Here is a 15,999-nt window from a genome sequence, read left to right as displayed (position 1 = left end):
GTCTTACCATAGAAGTCATAGTTTTCATAAGATAAAATAAGTTAGTTGCTTCAGAAAAAATATACCTTGTCTTAATTTTGAAGATAAGAAAAAAAAATTAGCTTCTCAGGAGCTCAGCCTTGATTTAAGGATAAAATGGAATCTGTCTAGAGGACTGTCTTTAATGCATATCCTGCAGGCAATCCTTTTGAGTATCTTTTTCCTCTTGTTGCTACCAAATTATTTTGTCTTGAGGCTGTGAGTAAATTGATTTTCTAAAAGCTACGTCTCCTATGAGCAGTTGATATTAAAGCCACAGGAAAACTTGCCGGTCAGAATTTTAGTAACTTTCTCCTCATCACAATATAGAAAAAATACTGATATAATGGAGAACTAACTTATAAATTCATCTGTCACACAGAATTCTCATAATTATCCAATGCTATATTAAATAGTTTTAAACCATTTTCTCATAGGTGTTTTGCTTTTCTATCATCTGTTCCCTCTTGAAGTATAATTGTTCTATTTCATTAACTTTTACAAAAATGATAAATTAGGTTTAATTTCATTAATTTTTAATACTTGAATATTTATTCATATAGTATCATATGAGTTTATAATAAATTTTATTGCTTATTTTATGAAACTGGAGATATTTTTGAGAGTTTGTCTTTGTGAAAGCAATGCAAAAAAATGTAAAAATCATCTAACTAGTAGTTCTGAGTCTCAGTTATTTACTTGCCTAGTCGTATGTGCATTTTGGGTATGCTTTGTATTACTTTATATATATATTTTAAAAATAAGTTTAGTATTTCCTAGTTTATTTTTCTATTGAATTTCTATCATAGTTTGAAAGGTTGAAATCAAGTATGCAAAAAAAAAGAAAAAAAATCACCTAAATATTATGTTAGGCAAGAAAAAGATATCGATTATTAACTTTTGGTGAATTTCATTTTATGCATCACTTTCTATGTGTGTGTATGCATGTATATTGGTGTAAAGAGAAAAAGATAGGGGAAGGGTTAATGGTTGGATAAAATAATTTGTAAAGTGTGTTCCATATGTACTAGTTCTTAACAATAAATAATTAATTGTATATATTAAAATGGGAAACTAAGTGAAACTAAAATAATGACTGACAGCTAGGTAAAATTTTCCCATCACAAGTGTTTATTTCTTTCTGTTCTTTCTTTGACTTTTTTCTTCATGTAAAGTTTATTTAGTGTAATGCACCAAAAAGTCCTGGGTGATTTTATCTATAGCAGTTCAGAAAATAAGCTTGCACATATAGAATTTACACGATATCCATGAAAACATGTAGAACTGCACCTGTGAGATTTGAATGAGGAGTGTTATGTTTGTTATTATGTGGGAAAACAAATCTAGTCAATGAGGTCAAGTATGTTTTAAAGATCACAGAAAGTAAGAAAATGGATTACGGTAAATATTAAGTCATCAGAATCATTTTTGGAAATTCAGTATTGGATGGCAACTTGACTTTTTGCTATAAACATGAATATCCTAGTTTATTGCCACTAATTAATAATTAATAACATCTTATAAACATTGTTGGAGAAGGCAATGGCACCCCACTCCAGTACTCTTGCCTGGAAAATCCCATGGATGGAGGAGCCTGGTGGGCTGCAGTCCATGGGGTCGCTAAGAGTTGGACACGACTGAGCGACTTCACTTTCATGCACTGGAGAAGGAAATAGCAACCTACTCCAGCGTTCTTGCCTGGAGAATCCCAGGGACGGAGGAGCCTGGTGGGCTGCCGTCTATGGGGTCACACAGAGTTGAACACGGACTGAAGCGACTTAGCAGCAGCAGCATAAACATTGTTATTTTACTTTGTGATATTATGCGTTTGTATTCCATTTTGTAGTCATAATTCTTACTGCTCTTTCATACTACTTCCACGAAACCAGGCATTTTACCATGACTTATCTACTTCTTTTTTTCATTTGACACATCACTTTTGAGTGGAATTTTCCCAGTAGATTGTTTTGGAGAATGTGGTATTTTAAGGTTTTTTTTGTTTTTTTTTTTTACATATATTAATTATATGAACAAATATATCAAATCATCTTTTTCTTAGTTTCTCTTAAGTTTTTATAATTATCCATGGAGCCCTGGTGGCAGAGTAGTAAAGAACCTGCCTACCAATAGAGGAGGCACTGGAGACACAGGTTCCATCCCTGGGTTGGAAGATCCTCTGAGTAAGGAAATGGCAACCCTGCCAGTATTCTTGGCTGGAAAATTCTGTTGACAGCAGAACCTAGTGGCCTACAGCCCAGGGGGTTGCAATGAGTTGGACATGACTGGGTGACTGACAGGCACGTGCAGAGTCACATTAATCCAGTTTAGTAGTTCATGGCTGAAAAATTATTCCACTCTGTGATTTAGTATCATTTTTCCACAGATGATTATTTAAATTATTTCTGGGTTCTTTTCAATTATAAGCAGTGCTGTAATGGATATTTTTTGTATGTGTCATCTTTAAGAATGTAGTTTTCCTATAGTATATTACTAAAATTGGAATGCTAATATCATATGGTATGTCCATATTCACTTTTATAAGAAATTGTGAAATTGCATTCCAAGGTATTATATTTGGTAATGCTTTCACTGTCAATTATTAAGTCCCAGCTTCTATGTATCTTCATTAGTATTTGATATCATCAGGCTTTAACTTTTGGCAGCCTGAGTGGAAAACAGAAATTTAAGTTTTTTATTATATTTACATATTTTGATTAATTACCTAATTACCCCAAGCTTGAACTTCTTACTTGGTCATTTGTATTTCCTTCTTGGTGAATTGTGGCAACTTAATTTTCACCTCCTTTTCTTTTATGACCCCTTCTTTGAACTTTAAATATTTACAATTAGAACATTTTTATTCTCCAAAGTATTTTTGAAAATATGGAAAACACTTGATTGTTTTCCTGTTTTTCATCAGCTAATTTCATGTTTATGTATATTGTCTGCCTTTTTTCGGATGTTCATTTTTTCTGGCCTTTCTCCCACCTTCAGTGTTTTGCTAAATGTTGTTAGTCTTCTACCATTCCCAACTTTGTCAGTATTTTATGCTTTTTTAAAGTAGTATCTATTAAATGCGCATCAGCAAACTAGTTCATTCCAGCTAATGATTAGAATGCAGAAATTAACATATCTAGTTCTATATCTAATAACTTTGTAGGATACAGATATTAACTATATTAATGGTTTCAAAGCTGACCCATATTTTTATCATAAATTAGAGGTGCTGGAGATTTGTAGTTTCACCAGATAAACCATAATATACTAGTCAGCCAATTTCATGTAATATCATATACAAAACTCAGTTAAACTTTAAAGCTATTAATAATCCATTACAATCAGTGGGTAAAGATTTTCTTTCATGGAGAAAGCAACTGAGAGATAAACATAGGGTCATAACTGGTAATGGCTAAGATTATAGGATCGTGCTTTATTCTAGAACAGATGCCATACTTTGTTCATGATGAGAGTTATACCTCTGAATTTGAACAGTTGTGTCAGAGTATTACCTCTATTTCTGATCATCATTAATGCTCTTTTTCAAATATCTGGATATCTATCTGTTGGGTTCCCAGGTGGTGCTAGAGATACAGAACTCACCTGCCCAGTCAGGAGACATAAGAGGCGTGAGTTCAGTCGCTGGGCCGGGAACATCCCCTACAGGAGGGCAACCAAATCCAGTATTCTTAATATTCTTGCCTGGAGTGTCCCATGAACAGAGAGTCCTGGCGGGCTACAGTCCATAGAGTCACAAAGAGTTGGACGTGGCTGAAGTGACTTAGCACGCATGCATGCACATTTATATATTTGGTATCAGATGTGCCATGTAGTAGCTTCAGTGATGGCCACTACTGGGATGTGTGTAGAGTTGGTTATGGAGTGCCCTCTAGATGATAATGGCTGGAGATACTGATGAAGAATTTGTGTGTCTGATGAGAGGGAGCTGTAAAGGAAGATGATGGAGGAGACTGGAAAGTAACCTTTTGAAACAGGGGTTCTTAACGTTATTATTTTAGATTTGAACTCACCATGGGAGAATTTATACATGAAAAAAAAATTACATCTTATTTCCTCTAATTTCCAGCTCTAATTGAGCATTTCCTTTACTTGTGAATAAACACTATAACCTGTGATAGTAGTAGTAACATTGATGACTTTATTTCTAACAGACTTCACAGATATTTTTATGTCGCCATTACAGATGTTGTAGATAGCTTAAAATATCACTTATTCTTACCACTACTTTTTTTTTTTATGGGCCTCAGTTTAATTTTTTTCTTTTTTTAAATTTAAATTTATTTATTTTAATTGGAGGCTAATTACTTTACCGCTACTTTTAAATTACAGTATTTTATAGGCCTGTCTCGATTTAAAGCATTACTAAATAAACATATTTATTACTATATTGCATATTTAAAAGATAATGTGATACCTGTTATTCATTCTAACTCATTTCCAATGCAACTCTGTATTTTATGCATTTGTGAAACAACTTCTTATAAGAGGACTGGACTTTAGTAGGCTGCCAAAGGGAGACATGGTATAAAAATTCTATAAGAACCTTTGCTAAAAGTCGTTAGCTAGTTCAGCTTGCTTTTAAACTTTTTTCTTTTTTCTTGGACATATGACAGCATCTCTTCTTTTTCTCTGCCATCAAGCATAAAGTTCTAAGGGAAAGTGAGAAATATTTTTTTTATCAAGCTGTTTGTCACATTGTTTTATTTTTATGGCATAAATGCACCCCCATTTAATAGAGAAAAGACAAATTGGTAACTTATTTATGTTTGTTCCAGCCCAAAGAAACTTAAAACATCACAGTGGAGAAAAATCATAATGATAACTGTACTTTTAAAAATTTCTTGTTAAAAGGATTTAGCTTTAATAAATGATGGCATAGAAACATCATGGGTCTGTTCCTTAATAGGCTTATATTTTATTTTGATGTTTAAAATGATTCCAAGAATTACTGATACAGTGATAAAGTAATAAGAACATCTAAAGGTGTGCTAGTCACATAAAAAAGAAACCAGAAAGGCATGTCATTCCTCATGTCCACATAATATTTTTTCTGAGGTCTTGATCACCATCTGAGGACACCGTGCAGATCTTGTTAATATTTGCAGCTTTCTATAAGTTGTTTCACTGCTCAATTTTGAAAATTAATGGACCTTACCCAGATAGAGTTAACTGGTAGGAAGGACTTTCTTTGACTCATTGAACATATAAAAACGTATTTGGCTCATTTTTTAATTGAAATGTAGCCTTCACTCAGGCTTTGACAATTAATTATTTCTAAATATAATTGGATCTGTTGCTTTTACCTCAGGCTCTTTCTCTATATGTAACAAGTTTAAGACAGTTTTAGTGAGTGTATTAGGTGTGCCCACATTCTGGTTTTTCTACCACAGATAGACCTGGTAAAGCTTAAGTAGATTTAGACCATTATCTTTTCTCCTTTTTCTCTCTTTTACAAACTCACAAACATACTGAAGATAAAATGAGTAAAATTAGAAACAAAGTTGAGATTCAGTTCATTGGTAATTATATCATATATCATACATTTTTATTCACATGTAAAATCTGTGTTTTAAATAATCTTAAATTTTAGTGAAAAGGCTTATAAAACATCAAAGTCGTACAATCCTGCATAACAGATAAACATCAAACCTAATATCTCCATTATGTTGTAAAATAGGATATTTTCACTTACTATTATTTAAATGTCATCCCCATTTCCTTTTTGTAGTGCTGATGTTAACTTTGTGAGCTCTAAATTGTCTGGAAGTTAATGGTCTGTTATATAATAGTTCTTAGTGAAAGAATATTGGATTATATGATGCAGTTTGAAATGCAACTTGATCTCTATCTTGTAATGGTAAATAATGACATAGTCTTGCTTGAAATTAGCCACATTTTTTTTTTTTCTGATGATGCTGTACTTAGTGTAAATGAAGGATGTTTTTTTAAAATCTTGATAAACATTTATTTGCCCATCCTAACACCTTGGTTCAGGGCGAAAAATAAGAGAATGAAAATTAGCATACTACTAAAGGGTAGAGAGTTCTTTGTGAAAATAAAAATTTGAAGATTATTATGTTAAAGTTAGTAAATTTAGAAGCATTATGTTCTGTCAGGTCTCATATATGCCCTTGTCAAGCTTTTTGAGAGTTTTATTTTTTTAATTTTGTAAGAGTTACATTTGAATGGAAGCTAATGTAACTGACAAGAGGGAAATAGAAGCAATTGGCTTGCACTAAACAAGTTTGAATGGTTGTTAATGTGAATGACTTTCAGGCAGTGAATGTCAGAGAACAGTAGATTACTTTCCTTACCTCAGGCATTTTAAGCCATCTCCTGTGGTAGACTGACATAATTTCTCTTCCTCTCTCTTGAATCTAGGAAGCAAAGTAATTGGACTCTGGTAATTTTGGCCTATGGCTGATGAAGATAAATCATAACGAGCTATGGAATATACACTGACAATTCACATAGGGCTACTAGAACATGAACTTTCAGTAAGGCACTAATCAAATATTGTTTTCTTCTGTTGCATACTCAAGAAATCCCTGGAATTGTTAATTATGAATGCAATCATCATTTGTTATTTTTGAATAACAAAATAAAACAAAAATTTTATAAACAAAACGAATTGTCAAAACATAAGCTACTGTGTTTTTTAGAACATGGGCTAGAGTTTTGTCCTACCCATTGTATCCATTATATATAGCTTTAAAGTAGCATGTTTAACACAAACTATTTGAGGTCTGAAAATAATAGATGTGGAAGAGAATTCAAGACCACCTGGTCTAGCCCCTTTCCTTAAGGCTCATGAATGTATAAATCATCTTGAGCAGATGGAGGTGTAGTTACCTAAAATTTTTTAGAAATAGAGGTTCTAAAGCTTCCTTCAGTAACTCGTTTCTGAATTTGATCACTCTGCTGAGAGACTTTTATGTTCAAACTATTTCCATTTAAAACCATCTTCTTATGTCATTTTCTAGGCTTTTGGAGACTAATAAATCACCTCAGTGTTTCACGTGGTCAATATAAATTTGTTAAAATATGTATTTCTTAATATTTAAAAAAGTCATATTGATTCTTTTCAGTGCATTAGACACTATACTGAATATTCATTTACATTATTACATTCTGTTCAACAAAGGGTAACAATGTGAGCAAGATGCAAAGTCTAATGAAAACTTGATCTATAACTTTAATCCAGAGTTTTCTGATTCAACTTTTTCCTCAGTATGAGAGCCCACACTTCTTCCCACTTTGAGTCAGATTTCTATAGATTTGTGTTCCTGCACTTTATATCGTGTTACTGACTCCTTTCCTTAGTTAATGGGGGAATAATCAACGTTGCCCAACAACTTTCTCATTGTGACCTGCTCCACTCAGAGCCATTTCATAATTCCACAAATACAATGTATACCTGTTTATATACTGTATAAAATATTATCTTATATATATATATTTATATATAAATATATCTTTTTTATCTGCTCCAAGAACCAGTTTTCACCCACTTGGAGGTACAGTTTCTGCTCTTCAAAATGAATGCAGTGTATCTCTATTACTCTACCTTTTGTATTGTATAAGTGTACAATTCTTTTACTCAAAAGTAATGACATGTTTATTTGTTGAATAACAAGTAATAATAAATTGGCAGTAATCCTTGTGTGTGTGTTAGTTGCTGAGTCATGTCTGACTCTTTGCAACCCTACAGACTATAGCCCACAAGGGGCCTCTGTCCATGGAATTCTCCAGGTAAGAATACTGGAGTAGGTTGCCATTCCCTTCTTCAGGGAATTTTCCCACCCAGTGATGGCCCTGGGTCTCCTGTACAGCAGGAGGATTCTTTACCATCTGAGTCACCAGGGAAAACCTTTAGTAATCCTTATGTTTTTCAGTTTAAATGAGCTTTTCAGTGTCTTGAAGTAAGAATCATAATTTAAAAAATTGTATAAACATCAGAGCATAAGTGAAACGTGATACTTAACAATATATAATTTGTGCTACTGGGGAAAACAAACAAACAAACAAAAAGATATAAGTAAATGCAATCTGGCTGGTTTTGTCTGTTCTGTAGACCTTACTCCAAATTTTGTGCTTATCTACAGAGATCCCATTCTTACTATAAATCTGTATTTTTCCTTGTTTTGACATCACAACCTATTGCCATAGAAATGATTAATACCTTACATTTATTTTTCTGTCTTCACAACAGGTTCATAAGGAGATTGTCAGGGGGGAAAATAAGACTTTATTGGCACCAGCAAACTTTTAAAGATGATGAACATCATTTTATGTTCATCTTCATTTTCCTTTAAATTCAAGAGTTATAAATTGGTGCTTTAGAAAGTATATATGTGAACTTTGCTTTTCATTGTGATTTCTGTCAGAAACCATATTGGAGTATGATTGTTTTATAAATAATTCAAATAATGGGTTTTACACAATTTTAGTTTTATACCTTAAATATAAAATTAGCTCACACCACTGGCTAAGGAAGTGTACTAACTGAACACAGCCAGCTTTATCATGTTCTGCAGGAATATAGCAGTTAGAAGTAAGCCTCACTGGTAGCTTATTATACTGGGCAAGGAAGTGGAAGAGGATGAAAGTTATTTGGATCTTCCAAATGTAGTCTGTGGAAAGTCTCTATTTGGGGACTTCGATCTACCTCATTGGATCAAAAAAGTGAAAAGTTGAATCCTGAAACATTTTCATACCTTTTTGGAGGTACAGTCTATATGCAGTTATTCACATAGATGAAAATGACAATTTAGGCTTAAAAATCTCTTCCTTTTATGATAGTATCAATTTCTTTTTTTTAATGAAAGATTTTTGTTTGATACTGAATTTTACAACCCTTCGGATCTATGGGAGCCATTTCAGTCGTGTTATCTGTCACCTAAAAACTAAGTTTGACCTCATTGATGACCCCATCTATGTTTAGAAATTAAAAAGAATGCCATATAATACACTGAGAGCCATACATTTGGCCCTGGAAATGATTTTCCTGTATACTAATCCTGAGAAGTTCAAAGAAACTTCAGAAATTATCAGCTGCGAGGGGAGACTTTTGCCAACCACAACATTTTCCAGCTACATATAGAAAAGAAGGATGGTATATATCTAAGTGAATGAAATAGAAGAATTAAACAGATTTCCAGTTCAGATTGAGAGAAAGGGGGAAAAAAACCTAAGATTAATGACTGTTTGATAAAGGTCTTAGAAGAAGAGAGAGAAATATGAAGTGTCCACTGCAGATATGTTTTGAGTTACTTAAAAAGTCAGATAATTGTGGCTGCTTCATGTAGCCTGGTGAGCTACAGTCCATAGGATTGCAAGAGTTGGACATGACTTGGCAACTAAACCACCACTACCATAGCAGAAACCAGCACAATATTGTAAAGCAATTATCTTCCAATAATTTTTTTTAAGTCAGGTATTTGAAAACACTAGTGCTTGATATGGATTTAGATGAAGAATAAGAGTGAAAAATGGGAAATTGAAACTGGGAAGTTTATGTAGACCTCTGTAATTTAACTCCTGGTGATTTATGTTGAAATGTCAGTGTGTGTGGATAAAGCACTCAGGCTTCCCTCAGTAGCCTTGTCTCTCTACAGTTAAATGTGTTCACGTCCCAAGGTGAACTCAGCTCAGTCAATAAGAACTACAGGAAGAGGCCATTCACTGAAGTGTTTTCATTTTACCATGGATGCTTTAAAATTTATTTTCCTTGGGTATTTATATTTAATGCCTTTGGATGAGAAAATTAGGTATTTACGTGATTGTGGAATTTTTTTTACCATTCACGAATTGCATAACAATCTAAAATCTAGTCACTGATATTAAGAAAAGTGTCTGCCTCCAATGCGGGAGAGCTGGGTTTGATCCCTGGGTCGGGAAGATCCCCTGGAGAAGGAAATGGCAATCCACTCCAGTATTCTTGCCTGGAGAATCCCATGGACGGAGAAGCCTAGTAGGTTACAGTCCACCAGGTCTCAAAGAGTCGGACACGGCTGAGTGACTTCACCTCACCTTATTATGATTTGTAGTGCTTTTTCATTTAGTCAACTGTGATGTACTTTGTATATTTATTTTACGTATGTTCTATGTGCTCATGTCTGACTCTGCAACCCTATGGACTGCCGACTGCCAGTTTCCCCTGTCCATGGGGTTTCCACCAATTAATATAATAAATATATATATTTATATATAAATGATAATAAAGAATATACTATAAAAAGAACATAATATAATTTATGTATTTTAAGAGGTGAGATAATCCTGAAACATCTTGAAGTATCTTTCCCATTTAAAAAGAAAAAATGATCGATGGTGTCGAAAGGATGCGATAATGTACAAGGGGTTTAAGGAGACTGAAAATCCATAGTCTATGCTCAGACATGAAAGCATAGTAACTCTCCAGTGGGCACTAGAGCAACATTCTGTGATCACACACATTAATACCACTGCAGAAAAATCAAGGGGGATGATCCAAAAACTATAAATTGTTTCATCATAGTTCAGAGATTGGGTAAACAATTACAGGCCTATGTTAACTCATGTAAATTCTCACAATATCAGGGTGAGGTATTATCCCTATTTTAAAGGCAAATAAACTAAAACAAAGAAGAAGTAATTGAGTTCTTTTTAGTCACACAGTTATTAAAAGAAGGAACTAGAATTTAAACCATGGCAGCCTGGCTCCAACAGTTCTTTGTAACGAGGATGCTACAGTGCTTCTCTGATATATATATATGCATAGGTGCATGCGTGTGTACAGACAGGGACACTTGCACAGAAGCAAACAATTATTTAAGAACAATTTAGAGGTGGGTCCTAAAAATTCTAATCATTTGTATCCTTGTAATGATAACTATTTTTTGTTGTATTTAATTTTGTTGTTAATGGATATTAACTAAGTTTTTAATACTCTGTTTTAATAAATATTATTAAAACTTATTAATATATATAACTTACTTTACTTTTCTTGCAATTCCACATTTGGTGTTTCATTTTCAGTTAAAATTCATAATATATGAGTTTATGCTAGGCATTGCAATTTTCTGACAGCTTACAAAAAAATACTTAGATGACCAAACACTGAACAAGATTTTTGAATACATCAACTAATAATTATTGAAGCTAGAGACATGAAGGCTTGTTACATTATTCTGCTTTGCCATATGTTTGAAATTTTTCATAATAAACAAAAATGAAATGTAACTTCTTGCATCTAATTGTATTTTCATCTTGTATCACTACCGAAGTAACAAGTTATGCAAATTTATAATGCCTGGAAATTGGGTTATCATTTTCATTATTTTTGAAATTATCTCTAATTGCATTTTTGTTTCCTCTTTGATGAAGTAATTCCTTAGGTGAATCATTTTTTCAACTATCCAGTTAGTTTTAATTAGGTGTACTACATTGTGGTCAGACAATTAGATGGTGTAACTTATGCCTTTTCAGAATTTTTTAATCTTTGTTTTCATTACCCAAGTAAATTATCACTTTTTTGCATAGATACGTGTATTGTTAAATGTAGGCATTCTTTTTAAAAATGTATTTCACTATAATTTAGTCTTATTGTCATTATATTATTAAGGTCAGTTATGTCACTTATGGTTACAGGAATCTTTTAGACATGCTAATAATAGAATGATCAATAAAATAAATTTTTATTATTTTCTCCTTTTCATAACTGATATTTTTTCTGTTAATATTCTAATACCATAGTCTTAAATACAAATATTTTTGCAATTTAACAGTAATTTATTATCAATTATCTGTGTTATTATACAGTACCTCAATTAAATTATTAGTTATTCATCTATTGATTATTTAGTAGCAAATGCTTATAAAAGATACGGCATGCAAATAGGATCACTAAATTATACAGAACAATTGTGACTCATTTGTTCAATCTAAGCAGAAAATCCTGTCTTATCTTTTTCTCTTTCCTTCTTATGGAATTTTTCTGTCATACTCATGGCCTGTTACAGTCATAAATCACCTCTTAGCTAAAGAATACATGCTTCCAAATTCCTAATCTTCCATCATCATTATTGATGGTATTTATGGTGTTTTACTTTTTTTCTTGGGACCAGGGAAAGTGAAGCTTCTTTTGATAAATTGAGGCCCTAACTACCCCTTTATATTGGTTGTCATAAACCCTTTATGGCTATTTTAATATTTAGGAGAAAAGGCCATTTTTTTCCATAGGAATATTGAATGAATACATTTCTCTCAAATGAAATTATTAACAAGGTCTTGCTGAATTTTGTATTTTTCACTTAGTGGACATGGCAGATAGAATGTTGTCATTGTCTGTCAGAAAACTGATACAATGCCTTTATCTTAAATTCCTTCTAAGCTGGCTGATTCTTAAAGGGGAGGGCAGTGTTTTTACTTACGTAGTCATTGTCGCCTGAAAGATGGATTTCAATCTATAGAACTGTGGTAAAAATGTAATGCTAATTGTAGTTTGAATGGTTCAGTCACTTTCTGATAATACAGTTTTACACCCAAATTCTGGAAGAAACATTTCCTTTCTTCTGATAGTAAATATATAATATGTTCTAACAAATGGGAAAACCCACATGCTAGAGAAAGATGAACGTGATTAAATAGATTTAATTATTTTTCTTATACTGTGTACTAATAGCTTTCTCAACCATGTCACAGCGGCAATAGCACATTGTGCTGTGTACCTTACTGAGAAAATTCTCTCATTTTATTGGTCTTCACCATCTTGCCTTTTTTCACATTTGCCATTTTAACTTATTGCAATTATGTTTTTCTCATGTCTATGATCTTTTGATTTGATTTCACATATAATATGCACCAGTTATTTATGTTGTTTTGTTAATCAACTAATTTCTTCAGGAATTATGTTTTATTTTTCCCAAACACATTCTGTGCTCCTTGAAGCAAGAACTATCCTATTTCTGGGCCATATTTCTTATTGTATTCAGTTTTAGAGAGGTGGAAGCCACGTAGCCAATTCTAGTTTGAGTTATTTAACAAGAGTAGTTGGTGTTCTGTGGGTCAATATTCAGACATGTTTGAGTCCTGGCCTGTCTCAGGTAATTTACTAAGTTCTTCCCCTCAGACTCAAGTGATGCCTGATAATTCAATCACCTTCTCTCTTTCATGAGTTGCTCCCTCTATGTACATCACAACTTATACATGCTACTCTTCTGTCATGATCCTCCAGCTCTCAGCAGGCCTTTTTGTTTTTGATCACCACTTTGCCACCTAGGTCATACTTTCTCCACATTTCATTGTACCACCCCATAGGTGCTTTAACAAGCCATAGGTAACTCATTTCTTATTTTCTTTTTAAATGAATCCATGCTTATGTTTCTCAGTTCAGTTCAGTTCAGTCGCTCAGTCGTGTCTGACCCTTTGCAACCCCATGGACTGCAGCACCCCAGGCTTTCCTATCTATCACCAACTCCCGGAGCTTGCTCAGACTCATGTCCATTGAGTTGGTGATGCCATCCAACCATCTCATCCTCTGTCATTCCCTTCTCCTTCTGCCTTCAATCTTTCCCAGCATCAGGATCTTTTCCAAGAAGTCAGTTCTTCACATCAGGTGGCCAAAGTATTGAAGTTTCAGCTTCAGCATCAGTCCTTCCAATGAATATTGAGGACTGATTTCCTTAAGGATGGACTGGTTGGCTCTCCTTGCACACCAAGGGACTTTCGAGAATTTTCTCCAGCCCCACAGTTCAAAAACATCAATTCTATGGTGCTCAGCTTTCTTTGTAGTCCAACTAGACCGGCCTTTGTCAGCAAAGTAATGTCTCTCCTTTTTAATATGCTGTCTACGTTGGTCATAGCTTTTCTTCCAAGGAGCAACTGTCTTTTAATTTCATAGCTGCAGTCACCATCTTGCATTTTTCAGAAGCTTTGATTTCTAGCATTAAACTTAAACCTATTCAACGTCTTCCTCAGCACTGCTCTCATTCTGTTTTTTTCTAGTCTCATTATAAACTCCAATTCCTCAGTCTCTCTCAGCTCATCCACAACCTCCCCCCACTCCCCCCCACACACAAACACACCCCTCAGATTCTGTTACTCATTTATTTTACCACTTTACTCACCCTGGGCTAGGTTGCATAACATTCATGGCCCCTTCATGATGCCAAGTGATTAGATGTCTTTTCACTGTACTGACTGGTTTTAGTACTCACCCAGTTTACCATCAGTACTTTCATTCATCTCTATTCAACTCATTTCTGAAAGCAGATGCTGACCCTAATAATGTCTCTTTCTTTCAAACATGTAACTACTCCTAACTCTCATTTGAAAATCTTACCTTCAGTTTCAGTGAGAAAAGTCAAAGCCATCAGCTCTCAACTCTACAATTTTTAAAAATTTTTTTAATATTTGCTAAAAAAATTTTTTTAAGTATGCTAACACATTTATGGGAGACTTGGAAAATGCAGAGTTGATTATTCTTTCTTCCTTTTCTTTTCTGAACACAACCAGTTTTCCAGAATTTGCTACTTCCTGCCTTCCTCCCAATCTGATGGCAAGTTCATCCTATGTCTTTTTCAAGTATGATAACCCTTTTCCAAGTGCACTTAATCTTAGCTTGTTGTATCTTTCCAGAAACTCTTTCCTTCAAGTACTTTGTCTTATGTGTTTCTCTTCATTCGTTACTTTGATTCTTTCAAATAGTCTACAAATATTCATATTCTTAAGTGTCTTTATCAAAGAAAAGATACTGTTAAGATTCCCCTGGAGAAGGGAAAGGCTACCCACTCCAGTATTCTGGCCTGGAGAATTCCATGGGCTCTATAGTCCATGGGGTTGCAAAGAGTTGGACACGACAGAGTGACTTTCACTTTCACTTTTCATTTTGACCTAGTGGTCTCTTTTCCCTTCACTAATAAAGTTCTCAAAAGAATATTATACTTTCTGTTCCTATAGTATTTACTCACACATTCATCATCTGTTATTCAGTTTTATTGAATATTCTATTGAAGCCTCTCTTTTAAAAGTTTGTAATAACTTTCTAATAGCAAACAAGTCAACCCTCTTATATACCTGTGTACAGAAGAAAATTTTCTGTAAAATATAAGCATAAGTTGATAGAATATGCATATCACTTGTATATATTTTTGCTACATCTTAATATATACATATTTTAAAATTTGATTTACATTTCCTCTATGAAGAACTTACTGTCTTTTCTGCTACTTGTTCAAGATCAGATTATTAGATGATTTTTGCTCTCTCTCTGGGTTCTTTTTTTTTTTTTTCCTCTGAGGCATTTTATTTGTATGTATTACATCCCTAGAAAAAGAATCCAAGGATTTTCCCTCCTGTATGTTTTCGTCTTGCTTCTTCATGGTCCATGATGCCAGCTGAGGTTGTCAGTACAATGAAACCAAACTGACGGGATGGGAGCAGGTTATTCTGCCATTTTTCTAGATCTTTGAGTTGTACATCAAATCTGGGGCTGATCACTCCACACTTTTTTTACCTTGTATTCCTTTAGCATTTTGTTTTTCTCCTACCAAAACATTTGTCACATGATATTCTTTATTTGAGCTATTGACAATATAATAATAAGAACAGACATTTTAATATACTTCTCTCTCCCAAATACTGTGCTAATCACCTGACCTACCTTATATCTCATCTCCAGTGCAAACCTGAAAAGTTGATGTTATTGTTCTCATGTAGTAATGAATAAACAGGAAGTTTGTCTTTTCTCCCAGATCATATAGACACAGTCTGGGCTTGACATTGAATTTGCCCCCTTTTTAAAATAGCGTGTATTTCCTTTCTCCCATATTTGTATGTTTATAGACTTGTGACTCCTCAGTAAAAATGTGAGATCAAGGAAGGAAGAAGGGGACAGATAAACAGATGTTTATGTTATATGATAACGGGGCACATTTTCAAAGCTTTGATAGCAGTCAACTGTTTGAAAGTTTCAGGGAAAGC

General features: G+C 33.6%; 1 protein-coding gene across 10 annotated transcripts in view; it reads left to right on the top strand.

Moving 5' to 3' along the window:
* PTPRK (protein tyrosine phosphatase, receptor type K) overlaps positions 1-15,999 on the top strand; it is a 618,081-nt gene that overhangs the window by 397,247 nt on the left and 204,835 nt on the right. The window lies entirely within an intron of this gene.

This window comes from Capra hircus, chromosome 9 (assembly GCF_001704415.2).
Source record: "Capra hircus breed San Clemente chromosome 9, ASM170441v1, whole genome shotgun sequence".
Classification (NCBI taxonomy): Eukaryota; Metazoa; Chordata; class Mammalia; order Artiodactyla; family Bovidae; genus Capra; species Capra hircus.
This window is presented reverse-complemented; position numbering and strand designations above follow the sequence as displayed.